General features: G+C 38.1%; 1 long non-coding RNA gene across 1 annotated transcript in view; it reads left to right on the top strand.

Annotated features, from left to right (window-relative positions):
• Positions 1 to 7,026, top strand: part of LOC102182682 — a 60,730-nt gene extending 53,704 nt beyond the window's left edge. Inside the window, exon 3 of the long non-coding RNA XR_311269.3 lies at positions 6,778 to 7,026. This is a non-coding gene — a long non-coding RNA (uncharacterized LOC102182682). The remainder of the gene's footprint in view (positions 1 to 6,777) is intronic.
• The last annotated feature ends 10,611 nt before the right edge of the window (positions 7,027 to 17,637 follow it).

Genomic DNA, 17,637 nt, shown 5'->3' with positions numbered 1-17,637 from the left:
AGGAGGGTATATGCCTGGTAGTGGGATTTCTGAGTCCCACTGAGGTAGTTTTCTAAGGATCTCACATACTTTTTTCCATTGTGGCTGTATATTCTTACCAACATTGCAAGAGTGTTCCCTTTTCTCCACATCCTCTCCAGCATTTATTATTTGTAGATTTTTTTTTTGATGATGGTCATTCTGTTTGTGTTTTAATTTTAAATACATTTCCAGTATCCTGCATTTGTACTCTCCTCACAATTGCTTGTTTTTATATCATATTTTTTGTGTAGTTAATTTCCTAACTTTATTCTTGTCTTTATCCATCAACTTTTTCATTTGTAATGGTCTTACTTTTTGTAGCGGGTTTTCTTTTCTATTTACAGAATTTCCTTTAGCATCTGTTGCAAATGTAGTTTGGTTTTGCTGAATTCTCTTAACTTTTTCTTGTCTATAAACTTTTGAGTTCTCTGTTGCATCTTAATATGCATCTTGCTAGGTAGAATATTCTTGGTTTGTAGGTTCTTCCCTTTCATCACTTTAAATATACCATGCCATTCCCTTCGACCTGCAAAGTTTCTACTGGGAAATCAGCTGATTACCTTATGGAGTTCCCTGGTATGGTATTTGTTGCTTTGCCTTTGTTGCTTTTAATATCTTTTATTTGTTTTTAATTTTTGTCACTTTGACTAAAATGTAACTCTCTGTTCCTCCTTGAGTTTATCCTGCCTGAGGTTCTTTGTGCTGCTTGTACCTGGGTAACTATTCCCTTTCCCATGTGGGGAAAGTTTTCAGCTATTATCTCTCCAAGTATTTTTTCAAGTCATTTTTCTCTCTGTTCTCCTTCTGGGATCCCTATAATGCCAATACTCATACATTTAATGTTGTCCTAGAGGTCTCTTAGACTATTGTTATCTTTTTCTCATGCTTTATTCTGTTCCACAGCAGTCGTTTCCACCATTCTATCTTCCGGCTCACTGCATTTCTGTTCTTATCACTCAGTTCCTCTGATATTGATTCTTTCTTGTATATTTTTAATTTAATTATTGTATTGTTCATCTCTTTGTTTTTTATTTATTTTTATTGAAGGATAATTGCTTTACAGAGTTTTGCTGTTATCTGTCAAACCTCAACATGAATCAGCCATAGGTATACATATATCCCCTCCCGTTTGAAACTCCCTCCCATCTCCCTCCCCATCTTACCCCTCTAGGTTGATACAGAGCCCCTGTTTGAGTTTCCTGAGCCATACAGTAAATTCCTGTTGGTTTTCTATTACATATGGTAATATAAGTTTCCATGTCACTCTTTCCATACATCTCACTCTCTCCTCCCCTCTCCCCATGTCCATAAATCTATTCTCTATGTCTGTTTCTCCACTGTTGCCCTGTAAATAAATTCTTCAGTACCATTTTTCTAGATTCTGTATATATGTTAGAATACAGTTAGAATACGGTATTTATCTTTCTCTTTCTGACTCACTTCACTATGTATAATAGGTTCCAGGTTCATCCACCTCATTAGAACTGACTCAAATGCATCCCGTTTTATGGCTGAGTAATATCCTATTGTGTATATATATCACAAGTTCTTTATCCATCATGTGTTGATGGACATCTAGGTTGTTCCCATGTTCTAGCTATTGTAAATAGTCCTGCAGTGAACAATGGGATACACTTGTCTCTTTCAGTTTTGGTTTCCTCAGGGTATATGCCTAGGAGTGGGATTGCTGGATCATATGGTGGTTTTATTCCTAGTTTTTTAAGGAATCTCCATGCCATCTTCCATAGTGGCTCTATCAATTTACATTCCAACCAACAGTAAAAGCGTGTTCACTTTTCTCCACACCCTTTCCAGCATTTACTGTTTGTAGACTTTTTGATGAGGGCCATTCTGACCAGTGTGAGGTGATATCTCATAGTTTTGATGTGCATTTCTCTAATAATGAGCAATGTTGAGCATCTTTTCATGTGTTTGTTAGCCATCTGTATGTCTTCTTTGGAGAGATGTCTGTTTAGGTCTTCTTCCCACTTTTTGATTGGGTTGTTTGTTTTTCTGGTATTGAGTTGTATGAGCTGCTTGTATATTTTAGAAATTAATCCTTTGTTAGTTGTTTCATTTGCTATTATTTTCTCCCATTCTGAGGGTTGCCTTTTCACTTTGCTTATAGTTTCCTTTGTTTGCTTTTAGTCCTTCTGCATCTTTGTTAAACATTTTTTGCATCTTCACAATGTGTACCTCCACATTCTTTTCCTGAGATTTTGGATTATCTTCACTATCATTACTCTGAATTATTTTTCAGCATATTGCCTATTTCCACTTTATTTAGTTGTTCTTCTGGGGTTTTATCTTGTTCCTTCATTTGGGATATATTCCTCCCTTCATTTGGGATATATTCCTCTTTCATCTTTTTTTGTCTAACTTTCTGTGATTGCAGTTTCTTTTCTGCGAGCTGTTGGATTGTAGTTCTTTCTTCTATTGTCTACATTCTGTTGGATGAGGCTATCTAAGGGGCTTTTGCAGGCTTCTTGGTGAGAGGATCTGGTTCCTTCCTGCTCGTGGTTGGAGCTGGGTCCTGTCTCTCTGGTTGGCAGAGCTCTGCTCAGGAAGGCTTTATCAAGCCTGTGAGCTGATATATGGGACTCTGTTCCCTCCCTGTTGGTTGTTTGGCCTGAGACATCCCAGCATTGAATCCTACAGGCTGTTAGGTGAGGCTAGGTCTTGAGTAGAAAATGGTGTTCTGCAGGAAGGCTTGTACCAATGAGTACTTTCCAGAACTGTTGTCTACCAGTGTCTTTGTCATTGCAGTGAGTGACAGCCACCGCCAGCTCCACAGCAGACCCTCCAACACTAACAGGTAGGTGTGATCTAGTCTCTTATGAGGTCACTGATTTTTGCCCATGTGTCCTGATGCTCACAGGGTCTTGTTTTCCCCCTCCAATAGTGCAGTTTTTCTTTCTTCCTGTCTCATGGAATTCCTGTGATCACCCTCACTGTCCATCAAAGCCAGATTCTCTCGGGTCTCCTTCTCTTGTTGGCAGAACCCCAGGCTGGGATTCCTGATGTGAGGCTCAGGACTTTGACTCTGTCTCATTGCCACTTCTGTTTTGTCTTTGGATACTGGGTACCAATTTTTGGTAGATTCCTGTGTTTTTTTCTCGATTGTTCTTTAGCAATTAGCTGTGATTTTCATGTTTTAATGAGAAGGCGTTGCTTATGTCCTCCACTCTGTCATTTTGTCAGCCATCTGTATAGCCTTTATCAAGGTCCCTTTGGCAGTACATATGAGGCTTGTTTTGGGCACTACATGATGAACAGACCACACTGGCTGCCAGAATTTTATAATGTATATGAAGGTTTTAATTGGGTTCAGTTTTGTATATAGATCATCCAGATAGTCCCAGAAACATATTATGCTCACAAGACCATATCCTTGGAGGATCTTCTAGTGGAGGGATGACAAGTGGATGCATATTCCTGGGATAGAGAGAAAGAAGGGGCCTCTAGCAAGATCTTCCAACAGTTTCATTCACTCCGTGACCTAGAATTATTTATCTTTGACTTTAGCCATTTTAATTATGACTGTGTCTTGCTGTGGGTCTGTTTTGGGGTCAATCTTTGTTTTCCTATACCTGAATATCTTTCCTTTTCCACGTTTGGGAAATTTTCTGCTATAATTTTATTAAATGCATTTTTACCTCCTTATCTATCTCTTCTCTTTCTGGGACCCCTATAATGTGAATGTTTGTATGCTTGATGTTATCCCCAAAATCTCTTAATCAGTTTTCATTTTTTTAAATTTGTTTTTCTTTTTCCTGTTGTGTTGTGCTGCTGATTTCTATTCTAAATACATTCTTCTGTATGCATTCTTCTGTATCACCTAGTTTGCTGTTCATTCCTTCTAGTGTGTTTTTTATTTATTTTATTTTTACTTCTTAAAAAAATTCATTATTTATTTTTGTTTGTGCTAGGTCTTCATTGCTTAATAGGCTTTTCTCTAGTGGTGTTGAGTGGGGGATACTCTAGTTATGGTACACAGGCTTCTCATTTTAATGGCCTCTCTTGATGCAGAGTATTGGCTCTAGGGTGGATGGGCTTCAGTAGTTGCAGCATGTGGGCTCAACAGTTGTGGCTCTGGTTTCTAGAGCACAAGCTCAGTGATTGTGGCATTCAAGTTCAGTCATCCTGCAGCATGTGGGATCCTCCCAGACCAGAGGTCAAACCCATGTCTTCTTCATTGGCAGGTGGATACTCTACCACTGAGTCACTAAGGAAACCTTATTCTTTACTTCTGACTGATTTTATATATATATATATATGTATTTTTTTCTGCTTCCTTGTTAAAATTTTCATTGTGCCCATCTATTCTCTTATCTAATTTAGTTAGCATTGTTATTACTAATGCTTTTAATTCTTTATCTAGTAGATTGTTCATTTCTATTTTATTGGTTCCTTGCTTTCTTTTTCAATTGAGAAAAATTCTTGTCTTCTCAATTTGCTTATTTTTCTCTGTCTCTATGAAATTAAGTAAATCAATTATCTTGAAGGGATGTCCTTATATGTGAGTCTATGTGTGACCAGTAACTTTGGTGATAGAGCTAGATTTGATATGAACACAAGTCACATCTTTCCTCAGGGTATGCTAGCATCTATCATCATGGGAGAAGATGGGGCTGGAGAGTCGGGCTAGGGCAGAAGGCAGATGTGAGGAGGGACTTTCCCTCTGTTCAGTGACTGTCCCCACCCTATTAGGGGTTGGGTCAGATCTCAGGTTGCTGGAACAGAAACCCTGAGGGTTGAGTCTGAAGTACTTCAGTTCCCTTGAAGTGTGTATTCTTCTGCTTTCCAGCACAGGCTCCCTTAGCCCCAGAGAAGAGCAGTGCTGGGGCAAGAGGTAATGGTGTGGGTACTGAACAAGGGTCAGGGCACAGAGTATGGTATGGCAGTCTGGCCACTTTCAATGATCTGGTCTTCCTGTGATGTGCTGTCTGTGCTATCAACCACAATGGTTGCCCAGTCCCTGCTCAGACATGCTTAGTGTCTGAGTCACTATGGCATCTTATAGCTGAGGAGCTCTTTCTTCATTTCTGACTGCTTTTGCTTTAGTGGGGAGCTTCAGTGTGAGCCAAATGGGGCTAGAGTGTTTGCTTGATTCAGGCTGGGGCATACACCAGATTGGTCACAGGAAATGAGTCAACAATCTGTGTGGTTTCAATTCAACCTTTCCTGCCCGTGTTTGGGAGCAAGCAAGCATTCAAGTGCTCATCACAAAGAGTCAAGGCTTCCCACAGCCCTCTTGTTAGTCCCACTGAGCCTCCAGTCAGCCAAGGGGGCGCTTCCATTTGTCAGACCCCAGGGGTGGGTCATCCAGTATGTTGCTCAAATTACACAGTCTCCAGTGAATAGACTATACGTGTATAGTCTCTGTTTTCCTCTGAATCTTCTCCCAGAGGCACAAGTCCTAATCTGATCATTTCCCTTCCTACCCAACTCTTCATGTATCTTTCTTACAACCTTGATTGTTCAGGAGTCTTTCTGCTAGTATTCAGTTAGTTTTTAGTGAGAATTTTTTTCCACTTCTAGATGTATTTTTGGTATGTTCATGGGGGGAGGGCCACATCCTCCTACTCCACCATCTTGATTTGAGTCCTTAAAACACTTTTATATATAACACAGAAATACAAATAACTTGATAGAAAAATGTTCAAGGAACAGACAGTTCTTAGAAGGCAAAATATTAATGACCAATAATGATCATTAATTAACTTCCTTATTAATCATAGAAGTACAATTCAAGATATCATTTTTAGCACATCACATTTGCAACAATCAAAAATCTATGTGATCTGTTTTAGGGAGGATGTGGTGATATATACACTGATTATGAGAGTGTGTATTTTTATATTAACAGCATTAAAACTTTAAAAAGTGTGTATTCTTTGACACATAATTTACCTATGGAGTCTATGGGAAAATTCTTACATATAGACAAATATGCTTTTTTATTATAAAGAAAAATTTCAAAGATAGAAATTCCTTTTGAGAGAGGAATGGCTATTCTGTCATGCAGTATAATATTGTGAGCTGTTGAAATATGTAGATATATTTTGATAAAGAAAAATCATGATATTTTATTAAGTGGGTTAAAGTGAATAAAACAAATTGCAGAATGAACTAATTTATATTCAAACTGTCTAAATTTTATATTACTGTAAGTACTATCTGTATGAACATTTAAATGTATAGAAAAGGATTTAGAAAGAACTGATACCTGTGATTTCTTTTAGAAATAAAACTGAAGAAAAGTAGAAGTTTGGTGACAAGGATAATTTTGTCTATGTTGTTTGAATTATATACTGTTCAATTATAAACATGTATTATTTCTGTAAATAAATACAGATTTTCTGGAGAAAAAAGAACGTGTTGATGGGTAATGGGGTCATAATGGGGCCAGTTGATCAATTATGGCAGTCTAAAAAAATAAGTAATACACAGGTAGACATCCTCAAACTTTTCTGAGGGAAAAATGCCTTGGGTAATGGAGACATCTGGTCTATGTGTCAGATAAATCTTCATTGTGCAGGCAAATTTACATCAGGTATAAATAAGATGCCCGTTATCAGCATCTTATGAATTTGATTTAATGTTTATGAAGAAATACACTAATAATTTTGCTTCCCTTATAATCTATCTAGAAGGAAAGGTAGGATGTTACCTTCTTAAGAGACGTATCTAATCTGGATGATTATTGCATTTCTCAATATAAATGAATAAATTGCCCTCTTTTATATCTTTCAGTCTTATGATATAATCATCGAAATTTCACCTCCTGTATTTGGATGGATTCTGGGACATGACCAGTAGATCTCTAAAATTGAAGACCCCAGCCTGGATTGTGGTGACCTCATCAAAGCAAATAATGCCTGTGAGGTGGTCCTACAGCAGCCAGTCAATGCTCTCTTTTGGTGACACTCAGTCTTTGCTGTATAACTGAATTCTTATAAATCCATTAAGTTTCCAATAAAGTTTTTCTCTCATTTGCTGTTAGTTCTATATGACTGCGATCTAGTAAATTTTGAATTTACAGTAAAGGTTTCATAGTAATTCCAAGCATCAGGAAAATTGGTTTATTTCTTCCTAAGAATTACCATTCACTCATTCTTTATACTGTGAAAATACCAGAAGAATGAGGGGGGAGGATTGAGGGGAAATATGAAAAATAATTAAATTCCCAGCACATTCTCTTTACTGTCAACTTTTCTATGGTATCTTATCTATTCTGTGGTATTCCTTATTCTTCTACATCTTGACTGCTTTCTTGGTCAAGATGGCTGCTATGCTTTTTATTGGCTATTTTCCAATTTACTTCTAAAACACTCAGTATTAAAGATTATCTTAATTAAAAACATTAATAAAAATTATGATAAAAATAAAAGGAGAATGGGAAAATTTCAGTCAGCAATTTTTAGTATTTTCACATTGTTCATGTATTTTTCCATAAATCATAGAAAAAAATAAAGTTACATTTTGGGAGATCTTTATGTACATTAAATAATATAAAAATGATACAATAATTAAAACAATCTATTATTTATGTAGAAATGTGTACACAAGTCAATATAATAGGATATAAACCCCAGAAATGGACACATATAAGACTTTAAAGGTAGTATTTCAAACGAGTGAGGAATGGCAGAATCATTCATTAAATTGTGTAAAGAATATCTGACTGATCATATGGGGAAAACACAGATTAGATCTCCCCCCTCATACCACGAATTTAAATTAAATACATCAAATCACAAAAATATTAGAAAAAAAAACTTTGGTGAATATTTATACTGTTGTGCAATGAGCATGCCCCATGCATAATGATTTAGTTTTTCAAAAAGTGATGTTTAAATATTTATGATGTAATAAATGCTACAAACTATGGAAATATGAAGGTGAGTAAGACAGTAGTCAGTGTAGCTTGAAGTCTAACAGTAAAAGCAGTTAATTAAACAAATTTATAAAGTGAGTCTGGATCTGCATATGGAAGCTGCCTTCAGTGATCTCTCCTCATCTTTCAGTTCAGCATTCCTTTGCTTACTTCATTTTCAGCTTTTTTCTTCATATTGAGAAAGATGGTACCTCAGTACCTTCAGAATTATATTACATTAAGCTCACACACTCAGAAGGAGAGGCAGTCTCTTTTCCAAGTCCCCATATTAATAGCTCCAAAAGTACTCAGTTTGACCTTGCTTGGATCACATATGAATTTATGGACGAATCACTATCCACTAGAATGGATGCTCTGATTGGCCAGTTTAAAGATTATATTCTTGCCTCTATGGAGAGGAAGGTAGGGTTCCTGAGCAACAGTCTCACCAGAGTCATACTGAATCAGGAAGTGGCAATTTCCAAAAGGAAGAGACACAAGACAGATTAAAAAGTAGTATATATATATATATCCACTAAGCTAGAAAATACTTCCTACTTGACAAATTAAAAAATAATTTAGCTAAACTATAAAGTAGATGGAGTGGTAAGAGATCAGACAGGAATGATAGGTAGAGGCGATCACGAGGATTTATGTAAATTGTTTTACAGAATTTAGACTTTATACCTATGGGTTTTTAAAATGTAATAAAATATACATAATATAAAATTTATCATTTAATCATTTAAATTAACTCTTTTTTAATTAAAAAATGTTTTTGACCATGCCATGTGGCATGTGGGATCTTAGTTCTCCCACCAGGGACTGAATCTGTGCTCCCCACAGTGGAAGCATGGAATCTCACCCACTGGACCACCAAGGAAGTCCCTAACCATTTTTTTTAAATGGAGGATAATTGCTTTACAATAATGTGGTCTCTGCCATACATCAACACGAATCAGCCATTGTACATTTATACATAGTTAATATGCAGTTGTCACCACCATCCATTCTCAAGAATTTTTCATTTTCCCAAACTGAAATTCTCTATTCATAAAACAGTAACTCTCCATTCCTCCCTCCCCCCAGTTCCTGGAAACCACCATTTTATTTTTTGTTTCTATGAATTGAACTACTCTATGTACCTCATATCAGTGGAATTATACAATATTTGTATATAGCTTATTTCACTTTGTATAACCTCTTCAAGTTTCATCCATGTTGTAGCAATGTATCAGAATGCCTTCCCTTTTTTAAATTGTGGTTAAATATGCACAACATAAAATTATAATTTCTAACTGTACAGCTTAGTAGCATTGAATATATTCGTATCATACAATCCATCTCAAATCCCTTTTCATCTTGCAAAATGAAAATTCTATGCACATTACATAATAATTCATTTACCTCTATACCAAGCCACTGGCAGACAACATTTCACTTTCTGTTTCTATGAGACTGACTACTCTAGATACCTCATATAAGTATAATAATACAGTATACATATTTTTGTGCTGTGATTGCCTTATTTTACTTAGCATAATGTCCTCAATTCATTTTGCACCATGTGACAAGACTTCCTTCTTTAAAAGATTATTTTTTTGTAAATACTTTATTTTTTTAGAACAGTTTTAGGCTCACAGAAAAATTAAGTGTAAAGTATAGAATTCCCATGCATTCCCACCCCAATAGGTGCATAAACTCCCCCATCATCACCCACTAGAGTGGTGTATTTGTCACAACTGATGAACCTAATTTGACCCATTGTAATCCACAGTTTACACTAGGATTCTCTCCTAGTGTTTTACAATAAGTTTTACATTCTGTGGGTTTGGACAAAGGTATAATAATATGTACATCATTATAGTAGTGCGCAGAGTATTTACACCACACTAAAAATCACCTGTGCTCCACTGATTCATCCCTCCTCTCCCTACCACCAAATCCTGACAACCACTTTTTACTGACTCCATAGATTTGCTTTTTCCTGAGTGTTATGTCCCTGGAATCATACAATATATACTCCATTCAGATTGGCCTTTTTCACTTAGTAATATGCATTTAAGTTTCTTTCATGTCTTCATGGCATGATAGCTCATTTATTTTTATTGCGAATAATATTCAATTGTTTTGATGTACGACAGTTTATAAATCCATTCACTTATTGAAAGACTTCTTGGGTGCTTCCAAGTTCTGGCAATTGTGAATAAAGCTCCCATAAACATCCTTGTGCAGATTTTTGTTTGGACATAAGTTTTCAATTCTTTAGGTAAACATCAAGAGTGCAATTGCCGAACTGTAGGAAAAGAATTGGATTCGTTTTGTAAGAAATCACAAACTGCTGACCAAAGTGGTGGTACAGTTTTGCATTCCAACAAGGGATGAATTAGTGTTCCTATTGTTCTTCATATCCTAGCCAGCATTAGCTACTTTCAGTGTTCTGTGTTTTGGTCATGCTAATAAGTGTGTAATGGTATCTTACTGTTGCTTAAACTTATATTTCCCTGATGACATGATGTGGAGCATTTTTTCGTATGCTGCTTTTTCATGTGTATATCATCATTGATGCTATGTCTGATTAAGTTTTTGCCTCATTTTTTAATCATGTTTTTTGCTGCCTTATTGGTGAGTTTTAATTATTTGTATTGTTGAGTAACATTCCTTGATTACATGTGTTTTTCTTTTTTTTCTTGTGGAGAGCTCTAAATTTCTTGTATTTAAAGTAACACTGGTTTATAACATTGTGTAAGTTTCATGTATACAATATTATATTTCAACTTCTTTATACTATAGCCTGATCACCACAAAAAGTTTAGTTTTCATTTATCATTATATAGTTGACCACTTTACCAATTTCATCTTCCCCCACCCACCTCCCCCACTGGTAACTATTAATATGTTCTCTGTATCTATATGTCTAATTTTGTTTGTTCATTCAGGAGCAGACCAATCATCTTGTGCTCAAGCTGCAGCTCAGCCAGTCAGATCATGTGTTTCTGAGGGTGTTGGTGTGGCCATTTTCCCTAAGGTAGGAGATTTACAACACAAGAGCCCAGTTCCCAACTGAAGGCCTGTTTTAGATGGACAATCTCTCAGCCTGGGGAAGGGTGGGGGGGAGTCTAGGGTCCATGTCCCATGCCTGGCAATTCCAGTGATTCTCAACTGAAAAAACGTCTGGGAAGGTCAGAATGAAAGCAAGTTTATTAGTCCTCATCCACCTCCACCATCCCAACCTCCACCTATTGATTCAAGGGCAAATATATTCTTTTCTTATTTTGATAACTCTTTGGGAATAGGAACTCCTTTAAAAACTCCAAGGAAAGCATGGACCTTACCCCTTGAAAAACACCCATTCTGCTTCACCTTCACAAGGATGTCTCCTGACCCTTCTCCCCCTTGGAGGCCCAGACATCACCCTGGTTCTGATTCCCTAGTGAAAGGTTGCAGGTGGCCCCCATCCAAGCACCATTGCATTTTAAGTTTTATTCACTGTGCAGGCATAATGAAAGAACTTGTAGGAAAAGACGACCTCAGGGCCTGCCAAATCCTGGGGAAAGCAGAGCAATCAGGGAAGGCAACTGGGTTCTGAACAGTCTTTGTGAGGAAAGGCACATTTAAAAGACTAGCATTTCAGGATATCTCATTCTTTAATGTGACAAATAGTCAAGCTCTCCTTTTTCAAGGCTTGGGCTCTGCTGAATCTACTCTTTTACAGTCCAGGCTCAAAACCATCTCCAAGAAAAAGAAATGCAAAAAGGCAAAATGGTTGTCTGAGGAGGCCTTACAAATAGCTGAGAAAAGAAGAGAAGTGAAAGGCAAAGGAGAAAAGGAAGTGAAATGTGAAAGTCACTCAGTCATGTCTGACTCTTTGCAAACCCATGGACTGTCCATGGAATTTTCCAGGCTAGAATATTGTAGTAGATAGCCTTTCCTTTCTCCAGGGCCTCTTCCAATCCCAGGGATCAAACCCAGGTCTCCCGCATTGCAGGTGGATTCTTTACCAGGTGAGCCACAAGGGAAGCCCATCTGAATGCAGACAAGATATGTCTTGGTTTACCTATAAACTTCCTTTGTGTTGAGCTATCCTGAGGCAGTACCATTGTAAATGACTGTGTGGAATATCTTTGGGCACAAACCTGTTGTGCTTTTCAGAATAATTTTTGCTTTCATTTTGTTTTTGTAAAATAGAGCTCCCTAGGGGGCCTTATTGGGAAGAAGCCAGTGATTATTTTTGAAGTATCTGGTTTACAGGGTACTTTTAACCTAGGCCTGCTTTTAACTTCCTCTATTGTCCTAAGACTTTTATAGGGCTAGTTTGCAGTAATTTGCATTTTTTGGTCTTAGATCCATTGTCTTGCCTGCTCTTGTGATTGAAATGTAATGAAGTAGTTAAAGCACATTCTTTCACATTTGTCCAACTGTGAAAAAGCTTTATTGATATGGACTCTAATAATAGATGGTGTGGCAAAATAGAGAAAAGAGAAAATTCCGTGTTTGAATTCAGTTTCTAGGTGAGAGTGTGGCTTAGAAGGACTCTGACCTGCAAGACACTCATAAAATGGCACCCCCACTCTTGAATGAAGACTACTTTCTCAGTCTGACCTCTAATGCTCTTGATGACTTGCTTTCCAGCTTCATTATTTACTACTCTTGAACTATTTACTACCATTTCCTGCTTCTTATGCTACAGGCCATTTCCCTCAGAATTCCAATTTATCTCATTGTTTATATTTTGACAGTGTGTTTCCTTTTTGCTTTCTCTTCAATTTCCTGTCTCATTCTGAACTGGTAGATAAAATGTCAGCTTGTTAGTTAGATACACACAAAAGTGTTATTACTAACTGGGTACATGGAAATTAAGGCATTAAGCATACACAAACAAGGACCCTTGGTGAAAACTGCTGCTGCTGCTGTTGCTAAGTCACTTCAGTCGTGTCCATCTGTGCAACTCCATAGACGGCAGCCCACCAGGCTCCCCCATCCCTGGGATTCTCCAGGCAAGAATACTGGAGTGGGTTGCCATTTCCTTCTCCAGTGCATGAAGGTGAAGTCGCTCAGTCGTGTCCAACTCTCAGTGACCCACATGGACTGTAACTTACCAGGCTCCTCTGTCCATGGGATTCTCTAGGCAAGAATACTGGAGTGGATTGCCATTTCCTTCTCCATTGGTGAAAACAGAACAACAGAATTCTAGAGCTGTTTGGGCCTTTGCCAGTTATTTTGTTCAAATCCTTATTGTACTGAGTATTAAACCAGTCTAGAGAGACAAAAGGATTTAGAACACATAGTACTATCCTTTAAGAAAAAAAAAAAACTGAAAATTTGTCTCACAGTCGTGTCTGACTCTTTGCAATCCCATGAAATGTAGCCTGCCCAGTTCCTCTGTCCATGGAATTCTTCAGGCAGTAGTGATGCAGTGCATTGCCATTTCCTTCTCCAGAGACTCTTCTCAACCCAGGGATTGGACCCAGGTCTCCTGTACTGCAGGCAGATTCTTTATCAGCTGAGCCAGGCCTTAAATGAATATTTCTTGATTCCTGGGCCTAGGTGCTACTGCTGCTACTTTTCTCCTCCCTCATTTTTTATTTCGAAAGGAAATAAAATGTTTGAGATGTAGCCCTTATTATGTGTTTTACACATATGAAGAGATAAGAAAGCTTTCTTCAGCGATCAATGCAAAGAAATAGAGGAAAAGAACAGAATGGGAAAGACTAGAGATCTCTTCAAGAAAATTAGAGATACCAAGGGAACATTTCATGCAAAGGTGGGCTCGATAAAAGACAAAAATGGTCTGGACCTAACAGAAGCAGAAGATATTAAGAAGAGGTGGCAAGAATACACAGAAGAACTGTACAAAAAAATCTTCATGACCCAGATAATCACGATGGTGTGATCACTCGTTTAGAGCCAGACATCCTAAAATGTGAAGTCATGTGGGCCTTAGAAAGCATCACTATGAACAAAGCTAGTGGAGGTGATGCAAATCCAGTGGAGCTGTTTCAAATCCTGAAAGATGACTCTGTGAAAGTGCTGCACTCAATATGCCAGCAAATTTGGAAAACTCAGCAGTGGCCACAGGACTAGAAAAGGTCAGTTTTCATTCCAATCCCAAAGAAAGGCAATGCCAAAGAATGCTCAAACTACTGCACAATTGCACTCATCTCACATGCTAGTAAAGTAAAGCTCAAAATTCTCCAAGCCAGGCTTCAGCAATACGTGAACCATGAACTTCCTGATGTTCAAGCTGGTTTTAGAAAAGACAGAGGAACCAGAGATCAAATTGCCAACATCTGCTGGATCATGGAAAAAGCAAGAGGGTTCCAGAAAAACATCTATTTCTGCTTTATTGACTATGCCAAAGCCTTTCACTGTGTGGATCACAATAAACTGTGGAAAATTCTGAAAGAGATGGGAATACCAGACCACCTGACCTGCCTCTTGAGAAATCTGTATTCAGGTCAGGAAGCAACAGTTAGAACTGGACATGGAACAACAGACTGGTTCCAAATAGGAAAAGGAGTACATCTAGGCTGTATATTGTCACCCTGCTTATTTAACTTCTATTCAGAGTACATCATGAGAAACGCTGGACTGGAAGAAACACAAGCTGGAATCAAGACTGCCGAGAGAAATATCAATAAACTCAGATATGCAGATGACACCACCCTTATGGCAGAAAGTGAAGAGGAACTAAAAAGCCTCTTGATGAAAGTGAAAGTGGAGAGGGAAAAAGTTGGCTTAAAGCTCAACATTCAGAAAACGAAGATCATGGCATCTGGTCCCATCACTTCATGGGAAATAGATGGGGAAACAGTGGAAACAGTGTCAGACTTTATTTTTTCAGGCTCCAAAATCACTGCAGATGGTAACTGCAGCCATGAGATTAAAAGACTTTTACTCCTTCGAAGAAAAGTTATGACCAACCTAGATAGTATATTCAAAAGCAGAGACATTACTTTGCCGACTAAGGTCCATCTAGTCAAGGCTATGCTTTTTCCTGTGATCATGTATGGATGTGAGAGTTGGGCTGTGAAGAAGGCTGAGCGCTGAAGAATTGATGGTTTTGAACTGTGGTGTTGGAGAAGCCTCTTGAGAGTCCCTTGGACTGAAAGGAGATCCAACCAGTCCATTCTGAAGGAGATCAGCCCTGGGATTTCTTTGGAAGGAATGATGCTAAAGCTGAAACTCCAGTACTTTGGCCACCTCATGCGAAGAGTTGACTCATTGGAAAAGACTCTGATGCTGGGAGGGATTTGGGGCAGGAGGAGAAGGGGACGACAGAGGATGAGATGGCTGGATGGCATCACTGACTCAATGGACGTGAGTCTGAGTGAACTCCCAGAGCTGGTGCTGGACAGGGAGGCCTGGTGTGCTGCGATTTATGGGATCGCAAAGAGTCAGACACGACTGAGTGACTGAACTGAACTATACTACTTATACTGCATTCTTTTTTTCTTTACAAGATGCATTTAACTATTAAATTATTTCCCAGAATAATGTACCATCTAGTGACATGTGGACAACTGCTCTGATATCTTTGAGATAACTTATGCCTTAGATCATCTACAATCATCTAAAAGTCTACTACTGGTACTGCAGTTTAGAAACAATTACACTATAGTCACATGGTATAAATATGTGTCCATACAGTGGTGTTTATCTCTGATTAATAGGGTTTTTATATTTCATTGTTTTGACAAGGAAATTTTCTACCTGTAACTTCATCTTTAACATGACACTCTTTTGACCTGCTGTCAAGATTCTCTCCTTGACAAAACTCTACTCAGGCTCTTTTGATCTCTCTTCTCAACTAGACCTTGCCTTTTGGGCTTCCGTATTTATCTCTGTATTATCAGTTTTAGCAAGAATCTTGCTAAGTAAGTTTAGCCAGAATTCCCAGCCTCAATATCTAAGTGGGTTTCTCTTCCCACACATCTCCCACATGATGTCTGATCACGCTGGCCTGCCTTCAACAAGAATCCTGTTTGGTCAGTTTAGCCAGAATCCTCTTCTTACTTCTGATGTTTCTTCTTACTGATTTTACATCCACTGACCACTCCCCTCCCATCATCGCCACCACCATGTCCCTTGGCTTAAAATTCACATTTTTCCTTGCTATATTCAAAATTAAGTCTAATCTCCCTCCTCCACTGCAAGGCACCATTACAGTGATCCCTATACTTACCACAATAGTCCTCCATTGAATGAAATTTTTCTTACCATATATAACAAGGGCCATGAATAATTTTTTCTTTAACTGTTATGGTGCCCAAACCCAGATGGGATCAGATTTATCACTGGATCCCCAGATCTCACTCAGGACTCTAAGTGAGTATGTTTTCAGCCTTTGGCTTCACTTCTGACGGACTGGTCAGGTGTCCATTGGTCAATCTGACTCCTAAACCATTGCTCTGAACAAATATCTGTTGAAGTTGGTAAGGACAGATTTTGATTCTTAACATTCTGAATAATACTCTAAAAGTCGAGTGGAAGTCCCAGACAGAGGTTGCATTTAAGTACTAGGATCTCTATAATAAACAGATTAGAATCCCAGGTTTCTTTGTTTGAAAGATACCTGCTAGGCTAAAAGTCTTTCTTCCTGGCTCTCTTCTTAATTGGGGGATTATTCGCTCACTCACTGGGGTGGAAGTTCTTCTGGGTCCTTTTTAAAAAATTAATTTATTTTAATTAGAAGCCATATATCAACATGAATCAGCAGTGGGTGTACATGTGTCCCCCCATCTCGAACACCCCTCTCGCCTCCCTCCCCATCCCATCCCTCTGGGTTGTCCCAGAGCACCAGTTTTGAGTGCCCTGCTTTCTGTATCAAAGTTACACTGGTCATCTGTTTTACATATGGTAATATACAGGTTTTGATGCTATTCTCTCACATCATCCCACCCTCACCCTCTGCCACATAGTCCAAAAGTTTGTTCTGTACATCATTGTCTCTTTTGTTGTCTTGCATATAGGATCATCTTTTCTGTCTTCCTAAATTCCACATATATGTGTTAATATACTGCATTGTTGTTTCTTTTTCTGACTTACTTCACTGTGTATAATAGGCTCCAGTTTCATACACCTCATTAGAACTAATTAAAATGCTTTCATTTTTATAGCTGAGTAATATTCCATTGTGTATACATACCACAATTTCCTTATCCATTCATCTGCCAATGGACATCTAAGTTGCTTCCATGTCCTAGCTATTGTAAACACTGCTGCAATAAACATTGGGGCATATGTGTCTCTTTCAATTCTGGTTTCCTCAGTATGCATGCCCAGCAGTGGGGTTGCTGGATCGTATGGCAGTTCTATTTCCAGGTTTTTAAGGAATCTCCACACTGTTCTCCATAGTGGCTGCACTAGTTTGCATTCTGACAAACAGTGTAAGAGGGTTCCCTTTTCTCCACACCCGCTCCAGCATTTATTGCTTGTAGACTTTTGGATCGCAGCCATTCTGACTGGTGTGAAATGGTACCTCATTGTGGTTTTTATTTGCATTTCTCTGATAATAAGTGATGTTGAACGTCTGTCCATGTTTTTCTTAGCCATCTGTATGTCTTCTTTGGAGAAATGTCTAGTTCTTTGGCCCATTTTTGATTGGGTCACTTATTTTTCTGATATTGAGCTGCATGAGTTGCTTGTATATTTTGGAGATTAATTCTTTGCTAGTTGTTTCATTTGCTATTATTTTCTCCCATTCTTACAACTGCCTTTTCACCTTGCTTATAGTT

Source organism: Capra hircus (assembly GCF_001704415.2).
Source record: "Capra hircus breed San Clemente chromosome X unlocalized genomic scaffold, ASM170441v1, whole genome shotgun sequence".
Classification (NCBI taxonomy): Eukaryota; Metazoa; Chordata; class Mammalia; order Artiodactyla; family Bovidae; genus Capra; species Capra hircus.
Note: the sequence above shows the minus strand (reverse complement) of the source record. Positions and strands in the feature narration are given on the sequence as shown.